Source organism: Oncorhynchus gorbuscha, linkage group LG01 (genome assembly GCF_021184085.1).
Source record: "Oncorhynchus gorbuscha isolate QuinsamMale2020 ecotype Even-year linkage group LG01, OgorEven_v1.0, whole genome shotgun sequence".
NCBI lineage: Eukaryota > Metazoa > Chordata > Actinopteri > Salmoniformes > Salmonidae > Oncorhynchus > Oncorhynchus gorbuscha.
The window spans coordinates 71,568,172-71,581,945 of record NC_060173.1 but is presented as its reverse complement, the minus strand read 5'-3'; the positions used below and the strand labels follow the sequence as shown (position 1 = coordinate 71,581,945).

The 13,774-nt window shown below is 41.7% G+C and overlaps 1 protein-coding gene across 1 annotated transcript in view; it reads right to left on the bottom strand.

The window, feature by feature from the left end:
- The window catches only part of LOC124014617 (ly6/PLAUR domain-containing protein 1-like), a 47,841-nt gene that overhangs the window by 998 nt on the left and 33,069 nt on the right, over positions 1-13,774 (bottom strand). The gene's annotated exons all lie outside the window — the stretch shown is intronic.

Genomic DNA, 13,774 nt, shown 5'->3' with positions numbered 1-13,774 from the left:
TAGATGGGACGTGCCCACAAACTTGGATGATGGCATTGTTTACTTTTACAACACAATAATCTCATTACTTCTCTAGGCAATTTTTTGGGAACATTTTTCTCTAAATTTTGTCACATGCCCATGTTATGTTCCCTGTCTGGCTATGCTAATTACAAACAAGCGCAATATGACTTATGTTTCAGCATTCTTCATTCCAGAGATTTACCCCGATGCTGCCAGTGGCTTGCGGCTATCAAGAATGATGTTGCAATGTTCATGATATTGGGCTCTTGAGAATGATTTAGTAAAACATTTGGTCAGGATTCATTTGCTACAGTTGTCAGTTGTAGTATAATCATTTTGTGAGAGGACAATGATTATCTTTTAGATCTCAATGTACATGTAGGCCTGTGGCATACAATGTAGGAAAGACAATTTGCCATATCAGACTGATACTTATGGGGGAATAACCAGTGTTAACAGTACACGCAAAGCATGAAATGCAGTAATCGGGAGATGCCTAATACGCAGGGGCAACCCGTAGTTCAGGGTCGCCACTGTTTTGAGCCCCACCTGTTTAGCTAAAAATAAATACATGTTTGACATGTTTTGCATGTTATTTTGGCATTAATATGTGTCACATATCAGTTTGCAAGCAATGAAGAAAAACATTTTTGTTAAAAAAGCTGCATACAAACATGCTTATTTGCTTTCTTGAATAAGGCAGTGCTTTCTGTAGTGGTAGGGCAGCCAGCAGAAAATACGGAGCATAGGGGTTAGTAATGTTCTCTAATTGCACCGTGATTAGCTCAGTGTTCAAATCACGTTATATCTACAGTAGCTTTGATTGGACTGGACTCAACATTATACTTCCTTTTCAATCCTCGTCATATGAAGACAAATTATGATATGAAGACAAATTATGAAGATACATTATATATAAAACGTATCGGTGCTCATCGGCCATTGGACATAAACATTACACAACAAGTTGGAAATCGCTAATTCAACAATGACTGATTTGGAATAAAAAAAAGAAAAGATTTGCTAAATTGTAATTACTTTGCTACTATGGCCTATTTATTGCCATACCACCTCATGCCATTTGCACCTACTGTATATAGACTTTCTTTTTTTTCTATTGTGTTATTGACTGTACGCTTGTTTATTCCATGTTCCCCTGTTGTTGTTTGTGTCGCACTGCTTTGCTTTATCTTGGCCAGGTCGCAGTTGTAAATGAGAACTAGCTTACCTGGTTAAATAAAGGTTAAATAAAAAATGTACAGCTATTTTTTTTTACTATTTCACTGCCAGACAAAGCTCCGCTGATAGCCAGGTGTAACAGTGTTAAGGTGTTGGGACTTCCGTTTGGACTGCCGTTTGCCACCGTTATAGTGCAATTAATATATTGTTTAGTGTTGTGTTGTGGCTTTGCTGGCATGCATCTAAAACCTTTTTTTTTAGATTTCCCCACAAAGATTTACATGCTAAAATCGCCACTGCTAAAACGCAAAACAACGTCATAAAGAAATGGTTCACAGTTGGCAGCTATATTTAAAGATACTATTGTAAATCCACTTCTCTCCCCAACTGGTATCAAACATTCAATTCTGAACAGATGAAGTATAGCCTACAACATTATGGCTTTGTGGGCTAAAAACAAGGGGATTATCCTATGACACCACAAAGACACTGGGTCATCATAGCTGGTGTCCCCCAGGGCTCTGTTCTAGGCCCTCTCCTATTCTCGCTATACACCAAGTCACTTGGCTCTGTCATAACCTCACATGGTCTCTCCTATCATTGCTATGCAGACGACACACAATTAATCTTCTCCTTTCCCCCTTCTGATGACCAGGTGGCGAATCGCATCTCTGCATGTCTGACAGACATATCAGTGTGGATGACGGATCACCACCTCAAGCTGAACTTCGGCAAGACGGAGCTGCTCTTCCTCCCGGGGAAGGACTGCCCGTTCCATGATCTCGCCATCACGGTTGACAACTCCATTGTGTCCTCCTCCCAGAGCGCTAAGAACCTTGGCGTGATCCTGGACAACACCCTGTCGTTCTCAACTAACATCAAGGCGGTGGCCCGTTCCTGTAGGTTCATGCTCTACAACATCCGCAGAGTACGACCCTGCCTCACACAGGAAGCGGCGCAGGTCCTAATCCAGGCACTTGTCATCTCCCGTCTGGATTACTGCAACTCGCTGTTGGCTGGGCTCCCTGCCTGTGCCATTAAACCCCTACAACTCATCCAGAACGCCGCAGCCCGTCTAGTGTTCAACCTTCCCAAGTTCTCTCACGTCACCCCGCTCCTCCGCTCTCTCCACTGGCTTTCAGTTGAAGCTTGCATCCGCTACAAGACCATGGTGCTTGCCTACGGAGCTGTGAGGGGAACGGCACCTCAGTACCTCCAGGCTCTGATCAGGCCCTACACCCAAATAAGGGCACTGCGTTCATCCACCTCTGGCCTGCTCGCCTCCCTACCACTGAGGAAGTATAGTTCCCGCTCAGCCCAGTCAAAACTGTTCGCTGCTCTGGCTCCCCAATGGTGGAACAAACTCCCTCACGACGCCAGGACTGCGGAGTCAATCACCACCTTCCGGAGACACCTGAAACCCCACCTCTTTAAGGAATACTTAGGATAGGATAAAGTAATCCTTCTCACCCCCCCCCCTTAAAATATTTAGATGCACTATTGTAAAGTGGCTGTTCCACTGGATGTCATAAGGTGAATGCACCAATTTGTAAGTCGCTCTGGATAAGAGCATCTGCTAAATGACTTAAATGTAAATGTAAATGTCATCAAACCTGACTCACATCTTAACAGGACAAACACATCAGTGTAAAGTTACATGCAGAGCTGTCAGGTGGTGGAACGCTGTGCTTAAATGCAAGACAATAGCGTTCTCCTTTTAGAAAGTGGCGAATTTAGCATGTAAATCTTCGTGGGGTAATCTCCAAAAAAATGGTTTGAGATGCATGCCAGCAAAGCCACAACACTAAATAATATATTAATTGCACTATAACGGTGGCAAACGGCAGTCAAGTAAACAAGGCATCTGAAAATTGACTTGAAAGAGGCAACAATAGATATTTCTTATTCCAGTACTCACATTCTTTAAAGAAGCATTTTACAAAAAAAACTAAACATTTTTCAATTCCTGTCAGTTCACTATATACCCTTATTGTCTCAAAATAGCATTATTTTACCAATACGAATATCATTACAGCTACCTATCATTATAGCAGACCTGTTCCACTTCCCCAAAAAGTATGTCAAAACGTATCATAAAGACCTTTTGCTCTTATTTGATGGCTATCTATTCTTCTGAATAGAAAGTATCCTGCAGCTACAGACTCCATACCAAAGATGACCCAGTTTATTAAAACCATCTTTTTGAAAAACTTGTTGACTTACCTTCGCATTTAACTCACAGAGAGACGTTCTGTGGTACTTAGTGGCGGCATATTTCGGACTCCAATTCTGGCGAAAGCAGCTGAGTGGGTGAATTTCATTTAAAGTCCTAAGCCCTAAATTGTTACACAATCTATTGACGAACCACAGTTCATTCTGTCACAAACATTGTTTCCAATGTGATGGTTGAATCAACTTGGAAAAGTGATTGGATTTGCAAAAAGCAATCAACGTAAAAGGAAATTAGTATTTTCTTTCACCCAACTTTTAGCCTAAATCCAATGACATGGTGATATTTTTTGATTATTTCACGTTGAATTCACGTTAGTTGACAACTCAACCGAATAAAAATCAAAACTAGACGTTGAACTGATGTCTGTGCCTATAGGGAGACATCATTTGAAATGACAATATGTTAGAAAAGACACATAAAAAACACTGTCTCGCAAAGTGACAAATGTTTAACTAAGACTTGAAACTATTCCTATTATGATATATTGAATAAGCTAAATATGATGAACAATATATTATGAATAAAAACTTCAGCTGCAGAAAAGGATGCTGGGGAATATGCTCATTTTTGTGCACATACGTTTCTGAAAATATACTTTAAATATATTTAGTGGACATTTAAGTATACTTTCAAAAAGTATATTTAAGTATATTTTATTGAGATATGAAAAAGTATACTCTCAGGAGGGCAATAAACAACCGTTGTCAACTTTCTCTGCACTCCTCTGAACAGGAATTCCGAAAGTACAGTGCCTACCAAAGTATTCATACGCCTTGGATTTATTCATATGTTGTTAAAAAGTTGGATTAAAATGGATTTAATTGTCATTTTTGTCAACAATGTACACAAAAATACTTGAATGTCAAAGTGGAAGATTTCTATTTATTTTTTAAAAGATTGATAGAAATTAAGTAACTAAAATTGTCATTACATACATGCTAGAAACACCGTTGGCAGCGATTACATCAGTGAGTCTTCTTGGGTAAATCTCTAAGAGCTTTACACACCTGGATTATGCAATATTAGCCCTTCAATATTTTCAGACTTCTTCAAGCTCTGTCAAGATGTTGGTGCCCATGCCTACACAGCAATTTTAAAGCAAGCAGATTTTTGTCACAACTGTAACCATTCAGGAACCTCCACTGTTTTCTTGATAAGCAACTCCAGTGTAGATTTGACTTTGTGTTGTAGGTTACTGTCCTGCTGAAAGGTGAATTCAAATCATATCAAACTTTATTCGTCACATACACATGTTTATCAGAGGTTATTACGGATGTAGCGAAATGCTTGTGCTTCTAACAAGTAATATCTAAGTATTTCACAATATATACCCAACACACAAATCTAAGTAAAGGAATGGAATTAAGAATAGATAAATATAGGGACTAGCAATGTCAGAGCGTCATAGACTAAGCTACAGTACAATAGTATAGAATACTGTATATACATATTAGATGAGTAATGCAAGATATGCAAACATTATTAACGTGACATCAAAGTGACTAGCGTTCCATTTATTAAAGTGGCCTATGATTTCAAGTCTGTGTATATAGGCAGCAGCCTCGCTGTGCTAGTGATGGCTATTTAACAGTCTGATGGCCTTGAGATAGAAGCTGTTTTTCAGTCTCTCGGTCCCAGCTAGGATGCACCTGTACTGACCGTGCCTTCTGGATGATAGCGGGTGAACAGGCAGTGGCTACTGTGGTTGTTGTCCTTGATGATCGTTTTGGTCTTCCTGTGACATCAGGTGCTGTAGGTGTCCTGTTGTAGGATTTTGCCTGTGCTTAGCGCCATCCTGTTTCTTTTTACCTGGAAAAACTCAGTATTTTGCCTTTGTAACGCATACCCATAACATGATGCAGCCACCACCATGTGTTGGATTTGCCCCAAACATAAGACTTTGCATTTATTCTGTATATTTGTATTATTTCACTGTCATTTAACAAGTTCAAACAGTTGCCATTAATACAGGTAACGAGTGGAGGACAGAGGAGCCTCTTAAAGAAGAAGTTACAGGTCTGTGAGAGCCAGAAATCTTGCTTCTTTGTAGGTGACCAAATACTTATTTTCCACCATAATTTGCAAATAAATTAATTAAAAATCCTACAATGTGATTTTCTGGATTTTTTTTCTAATTTTGGCTGTCATTAGTTGAAGTGTACCTATGATGAAAATTACAGGCCCCTCTCATCTTTTTAAGTGGGAGAACTTGCACAATTGGTGGCTGACTAAATACTTTTTTGCCCCACTGTACATGCCTGAATGTCAAAGTATACCGGTGCTAGCAAACCTTTGAACATTGTGTCAAAACAAATATTGGTGCCGAAAAAGTGCTCAGCTGACACCTTGTCTCAGAAAGCCCATCTACTCCTATTAATGTGCCATTTCAACCATAGAGTTTACAATGTCACGGTGCCTTTCCATCATAAAAATGGAAACTGAGGCTGTGACATAATTACGATTAAAGGTCTTTGTCCACATATTTGTCATCGCAGTGTCATCCTAAGCAGGTAAACATGACAGTTTTTGAAAAGTTCTGGAAAAAAAGAAGAAGATCTTCGATGAGTAGTCCATGGCAGCATAGCATCCAGAGAAGTATGCAATAGTTTGTTTTCTATTGTCAGGCTACAACAGTGCAACATTAAATAAACAAAATTCAAGAACTATTCAAACTGTCACCTTGTGTTTGTGTCTGATGTACGTATGCCCAATAATTGGTACCTCGTGAGATCATAGAAATATGCATAACATATTTTTAAGCTATTATTTCAATAATATGGATGACTGCATGTATTATCCTGAACTTTGTATACGATTACTGAGGCACTGTTTGCCATCATTTAGATAAGAAGTCAAATAAAATAAAATCACATTTTCAGCAGATGTTATTGCGGGTGTAGAGAAATGGTTGTGTTTCTAGGCCAACACATGCAGTAATATCTAACAATTTCACAACAATGCACACATATCTAAAGTAAAGGAATGGAATTAAGAATATATAAATATTTGGACGAGTAATGTCGGTGTGGGATAGACTAAAATGCAGTAAACTAGAATAAAATATAAACATGAGTAATCCCGTTAGCTGGATCCTTTTCATCATCCCGGCCCCAAATTTAATGCACTTGTACTGACCTCGCCTTCTGGATGATAGCAGGATGAACAGGCAGTGGCTCAGGTGGTTGTTGTCCTTGGTCTTTTTGGCCTTTCTGTGACATCCGGTGCTGTTGGTGTCCTGGAGGGAAGGCAGTTTGCCCCTGGTTATGTGTTGGGCAGACCGCACCACCCTCTGGAGAGCCCTATGGTTGCGGGTGGTGCAGTTGCCGTACCAGGCGGTGATACAGCCCAACAGGATGCTCTCAATTGTGCATCTGTAGAAGTTTGTGAGGGTTTTAGGTGCCAAGCCAAATTTATTCAGCCTCTGAGGTTGAAGAGGTGCTGTTGAGCCTTCTTCACCACACTGTCTGTGTGGGTGGACCATTTCAGTTTGTTAGTGATGTGCACGCCAAGGAACTTGAAGCTTTCCACCTTCTGCACTGCAGTCCTGTCGATGTGGATAGGGGAGTGCAACCTCTGCTGTTTCCTGAAGTCCATGATCAGCTCCTTTGTTTTGTTGACATTGAATGAGACGTTAATTTCCTGGCACCTCCTCCTTGTAGGCTGTTTCATCATTGTTGGTAATCAGACATACTACTTTTGTGTCGTCTGTAAACTTCATGAGTTGGAAGCGTGCGTGGTCACGCAGTCATGGGTGAACAAGGAGTACAGGAAGGGGCTGAGCACACACCTTTGTGGTGCCCCTGTGTTGAGGATTTGGTTTTAGTTTCCTACCTTCACCACTTGGCGGCGGCTCGTGAGAACGTCCAGGACCCAGTTGCAGATGGCGGGGATCATACCCAGGGCCCCAAGCTTAATGATGAGTACTATAGTTTTGAATGCTGAGGAACATGTATAGTCAATGAACAGCATTCTTACATAGGTATTCCCCTTGTCCAGATGGGATAGGGCAGTGAGATGGCGATTGCATGGTCTGTGGATCTATTGGGGCGGCAAGCAAATTTAAGTGATTCTAGGGTGTCAGGTAAGGTAGAGGTGATATGATCCTGACTCGTCTCTCAAAGCACTTCATGATGACAGTGGTGAGTGCTATGGGGCGATAGTCATTGAATATATCCGTAAACACTCCAGCCAGCTGGTCTGTGCATGCTCTGATGACGCGACTAGAGATGCCGTCTGGGCTGGCAGCCTTGCGAGGGTTAACACGTTTTAAAGTCACTACACCTTTATGTATTATGCATTATGATTGTATTCCATAACACCAGTAATGCAGTTGTAACTCAAAAAGTGTGTGTTTGATGAGCCGGGTTTGTTTGGTCAATATCATTACAATAAATCTCACAACACAAGGCAACGGTGAAACACTCAATTCATATTGCATGAACGACCATAAAGATTTTTAGACCATTTTTCTGCTAGAGGAATTTCTTTCCAATTTCAGAGTGGAACTCCAAAGTGTCTGTAGCACTATCCAGTCTAAAATATAATGTTGAGGTGTTGTGGGCAAAGAGTAAAAAAAATTAACCAAGTGCCCCCTAACACTAATGAGAAATGCTATGGTTGGCTGCGCGAACAGCAGCAAACAACAATACAACTCAACCCTTGTGTAGATCGGTAGGGTTGAACTTTTACATGAGAGTTCTGCTGTTTCATTAAGGCAGAGAAGCAGACACCCCTACTCAATGGCCAAACTAGCCTCCCCCAAAAGCATGTGGCTAGAACATCTACTGTGGTTTAATAAAGGCACTGCAATGTATTTCAGCACAAATAGTCCAGTATTCAATATAGTAAATGTCATCTCTGAGCTGGCTGAGACATCCTTGAAGGACTCACTGTGTAAAAACAAATTCAGCAAAAAGAATAATACGTCCTCTCACTGTCAACTGCTCTTTTTTTTAGCTAAATTAACATTGTAAATATTTGTATGAACATAAGATTCAACAACTGCGACATAAACTGAACAAGTTCCACAGACATGTGACGAACAGAAATGGAATAATGTGTGCCTGAACAAAGGGGGCATCGGTGTAACGCTCAATATTTCGACAATAAACGCAAATACAACCATCCCCTCTGGTGAGACAAAACCGCGACTCGTCAGCGAAGAGCACTTTTTGCCAGTCCAGTGACGGTAGGTTTGTGCCCACACGGAAACGTTGTTGCCGTTAGGTCTGGTGAGGACCTGCCTTACAACAGGCCTACAAGCCCTCTCAGCTGATTACGGACAGTCTGAGCACTGACAGAGGGATTGTGCGTTCCTGGTGTAACTGGGGCAGTTGTTGTTGCCATCCTGTACCTGTCCCGCAGGTGTGATGTTCGGATGTACCGATCCTGTGCAGGTGTTGTTACACATGGTCTGCCACTGCGAGGACGATCAGCTGTCCGTCCTGTCTTCCTGTAGTGCTGTCTTAAGCGTCTCACAGTACGGACATTGCAATTTATTGCCCTGGCCACATCTGCAGTCCTCATGCCTCCTTGCAGCATGCCTAAGGCAGGTACACACAGATGAGCAGAGACCCTGGGCATCTTTCTTTTTCTATATTTCCAGAGTCAGTACAAAGGCCTCTTAGTGTCCTAAGTTTTCATAACTGTCACCTTAATTGCCTACCGTCTGTAAGCTGTTAGTGTCTTAACAACCGTTCCACAGGTGCATGTTCGTTAATTGTTTATGGTTCATTGAACAAGCATGGGAAACAGTTGGTAGGGCAGGCATCCCGCTAGCGGAACCCTTCGACAACATTCAGCTGAAAAAGGCAGTGTGCATTTAAAAATATTTTTTAGAAATATGTAACTTTCACACATTAACAAGTCCAATACAGCAAATGAAAGATAAACATCTTGTTAATCTACCCATCGTGTCCAATTTCAAAAAGGCTTTACAGCGAAAGCACAACATAGGGTCATAGCCAAGTCAAAAAAACTGCCATTTTTCCAGCCAAAGATGGAGTCACAAAAAGCAGAAATATGGATAAATGAATCACTAACCTTTGATGATCTTCATCAGATGACACTCATAGGACATCATTTTACACAATATATGTATGTTTGTTTTCGATAATGTGCATATTTATATCAAAAATCTCAGTTTACATTGGCAGCTTACGTGCAGTAATGTTTTGATTCCAAAACATACGGTGATTTTGCAGAAATACTCATAATAAACATTGATAAAAGATACAAGTGTTATTCACAGAATTAAATATAGACTTCTCCTTAACTTCTTGGATATAGGGGGCGCTATTTTAATTTTTGGATGAAAAATTTTCCCATTTTAAACAAGATATTTTGTCACGAAAAGATGCTCGGCTATGCATATAATTAACGGCTTTGGAAAGACAACACTCTGACGTTTTCAAAACTGCAAAGATATTGTCTGTGAGTGCCACAGAACTGATGTTACAGAAAAAACCAGATAAAAATCCAATCAGGAAGTGCCTCATTTTTTGAAACCGCCTCATGCCAATGACTCCTTATTTGGCTGTGAATGGGCCACGAATGAGCTTAGGCTTTCTGTCGCTTCCCCAAGGTGTCGACAGCATTGTGACGTATTTGTAGGCATATCATTGGAAGATTGACCATAAAAGACTACATCTACCAGGTGGTTGCTTGGTGTCCTCCGTCGCAATTATTGCATAATCTCCAGCTGCAGTATTTTTCCGTTTGCTTCTGATGAGAAGCTGTCGATATTTCTGTCGATATTATGGAGCTAATTTGGAAAAGAGTTTTGCGTTGTAAGTGACTGCAGTTTCCGGTCTTTTTCTTAGCCAAACGTGATGCTCAAAACGGAGCTATTTCGTCTACACAAATAATCTTTTTGGAAAAAAGGAACATTTGCTATCTAACTAAGAGTCTCGTCATTGAAAATATCTGAAGTTCTTCAAAGGTAAATTATTTTATTTGAATGCTTTTCTTGTTTGTGAAAATGTTGCCTGCAGAATACTAGGCTTAATGCTATGCTAGGCTATCAATACTCTTACACAAATGCTTGTGTAGCTTTGGTTGAAAAGCATATTTTGAAAATCTGAGATGACAGTGTTGTTAACAAAAGGCTAATCTTGTGTTTGAATATATTTATTTCATTTCATTTGCGATTTTCATGAATAGGAAACGTTGCGTTATGGTAATGAGCTTGAGGCTATGATTACGCTCCCGGATACGGGATTGCTCGTGGCTAGAGGTTAATGCAACCGCTGTGTCATATTTCAAAATAACTTTATGGAAAAAGCATAATCTGAGAACAGTGCTCAGAACCCAAAACAGCCAGAGGAATATCTGCCATTTTGGAGTCAACAGAAGTTAAAAATAACATCATAAATATTCATTTACCATTGATGATCTTCATCAGAAGGCACTCCCAGGAATCTCAGTTCAACAATAAATGACTGATTTGTCGATAAAGTCCATAATTTATGTCCAAATAGCCACTTTTTGTTAGCGTGTTCAGCTCAGTAATCCATCTTCATGAGGCGCAAGCACTTTGTCCAGACAAAAACACGAAAAGTTCCATTACAGTCCTTTAGAAACATGTCAAACGATGTATGGAATCAATCTTTAGGATGTTTTTAACATAAAACATTAATAATGCTCTATTTTCCGGCTACCCGGATAAAGCACTAAATAAACTTCAGTTAGTGCTAAATACGGCTGCTAGAATCCTGACTAGAACCAAAAAATTTGATCATATTACTCCAGTGCTAGCCTCTCTACACTGGCTTCCTGTCAAAGCAAGGGCTGATTTCAAGGTTTTACTGCTAACCTACAAAGCATTACATGGGCTTGCTCCTACCTACCTCTCTGATTTGGTCCTGCCGTACATACCTATACGTACGCTACGGTCACAAGACGCAGGCCTCCTAATTGTCCCTAGAATTTCTAAGCAAACAGCTGGAGGCAGGGCTTTCTCCTATAGAGCTCCATTTTTATGGAACGGTCTGCCTACCCATGTCAGAGACGCAAACTCGGTCTCAACCTTTAAGTCTTTACTGAAGACTCATCTCTTCAGTGGGTCATATGATTGAGTGTAGTCTGGCCCAGGAGTGGGAAGGTGAACGGAAAGGCTCTGGAGCAACGAACCGCCCTTGCTGTCTCTGCCTGGCCGGTTCCCCTTTTTCCACTGGGATTCTCTGCCTCTAACCCTGTTACGGGGGCTGAGTCACTGGCTTGCTGGGGCTCTCTCGTGCCGTCCCTGGGGGGTGCGTCACCTGGGTGGGTTGATTCACTGTTGTGGTCGGCCTGTCTGGGTTTCCCCCCCTTTGGGTTGTACCGTGTCGGAGATCTTTGTGGGCTATACTCGGCCTTGTCTCAGGATGGTAAGTTGGTGGTTGTAGATTTCCCTCTAGTGGTGTGGGGGCTGTGCTTTGGCAAAGTGGGTGGGGTTATATCCTTCCTGTTTGGCCCTGTCCGGGGGTGTCCTCGGATGGGGCCACAGTGTCTCCTGACCCCTCCTGTCTCAGCCTCCAGTATTTATGCTGCAGTAGTTTATGTGTCGGGGGGCTAGGGTCAGTTTGTTTATCTGGAGTACTTCTCCTGTCCTATTCGGTGTCCTGTGTAAATCTAAGTGTGCGTTCTCTAATTCTCTCCTTCTCTCCTTCTTTCTCTCTCTCGGAGGACCTGAGCCCTAGAACCATGCCCCAGGACTACCTGACATGATGACTCCTTGCTGTCCCCAGTCCACCTGGCCATGCTGCTGCTCCAGTTTCAACTGGCCTGGGCCCTAGGACCATGTCCCAGGACTACCTGACATGAGGACTCCTTGCTGTCCCCAGTCCACCTGGCCATGCTCCTGCTCCAGTTTCAACTGTTCTGCCTTACTATTATTCAACCATGCTGGTCATTTATGAACATTTGAACATCTTGGCCACGTTCTGTTATAATCTCCACCCGGCACAGCCAGAAGAGGACTGGCCACCCCACATATGCTCTCTAATTCTCTCTTTCTTTCTCTCTCTCGGAGGACCTGAGCCCTAGGACCGTGCCCCAGGACTACCTGACATGATGGCTCCTTGCTGTCCCCAGTCCACCTGACTGTGCTGCTGCTCCAGTTTCAACTGTTCTGCCTTATTATTATTTGACCATGCTGGTCATTTATGAACATTTGAACATCTTGGTCATTTTCTGTTATAATCTCTACCCGGCACAGCCAGAAGAGGACTGGCCACCCCACATAGCCCGGTTCCTCTCTAGGTTTCTTCCTAGGTTTTGGCCTTTCTAGGGAGTTTTTCCTAGCCACCGTGCTTTTACACCTGCATTGTTTGCTGTTTGGGGTTTTAGGCTGGGTTTCTGTACAGCACTTTGAGATATCAGCTGATGTACGAAGGGCTATATAAATAAATTTGATTTGATTTGATTTGATTTGATAATGTTCCAACCGGAGAATTCCTTTGTCTGAAGAAAAGCACTGGAACGAGAGGTAACTCTGTTGGGAGTGCTCGTCATGAGACCAAGGCACTCTGCCAGACCACTCACTCAAAGAGGTCTCATGAGCCCCTCCTTTTTAGTAGAATCCTGATTCAAGTTTCTGAAGATGGTTTACATCTAGTGGAAGCCGTAAGAAGTGCAACTTCCATATCAAATCAAATCAAATCAAATTGTATTTGTCACATACACATGGTTAGCAGATGTTAATGCAAGTGTAGCGAAATGCTTGTGCTTCTAGTTCCGACAATGCAGTAATAACCAACAAGTAATCTAACTAACAATTCCAAAGCTACTGTCTTATACACAGTGTAAGGGGATAAAGAATATGTACATAAGGATATATGAATGAGTGATGGTACAGGGCAGCATACAGTAGATGGTATCGAGTACAGTATATACATATGAGATGAGTATGTAGACAAAGTAAACAAAGTGGCATAGTTAAAGTGGCTAGTGATACATGTATTACATAAGGATGCAGTCGATGATATAGAGTACAGTATATACGTATGCATATGAGATGAATAATGTAGGGTAAGTAACATTATATAAGGTAGCATTGTTTAAAGTGGCTAGTGATATATTTACATCATTTCCCATCAATTCCCATTATTAAAGTAGCTGGAGTTGGGCCAGTGTCAATGTCAGTGTGTTGGCAGCAGCCACTCAATGTTAGTGGTGGCTGTTTAACAGTCTGATGGCCTTGAGATAGAAGCTGTTTTTCAGTCTCACGGTCCCAGCTTTGATGCACCTGTACTGACCTCGCCTTCTGGATGATAGCGGGGTGAACAGGCAGTGGCTCGGTTGGTTGATGTCCTTGATGATCTTTATGGCCTTCCTGTAACATCGGGTGGTGTAGGTGTCCTGGAGGGCAGGTAGTTTGCC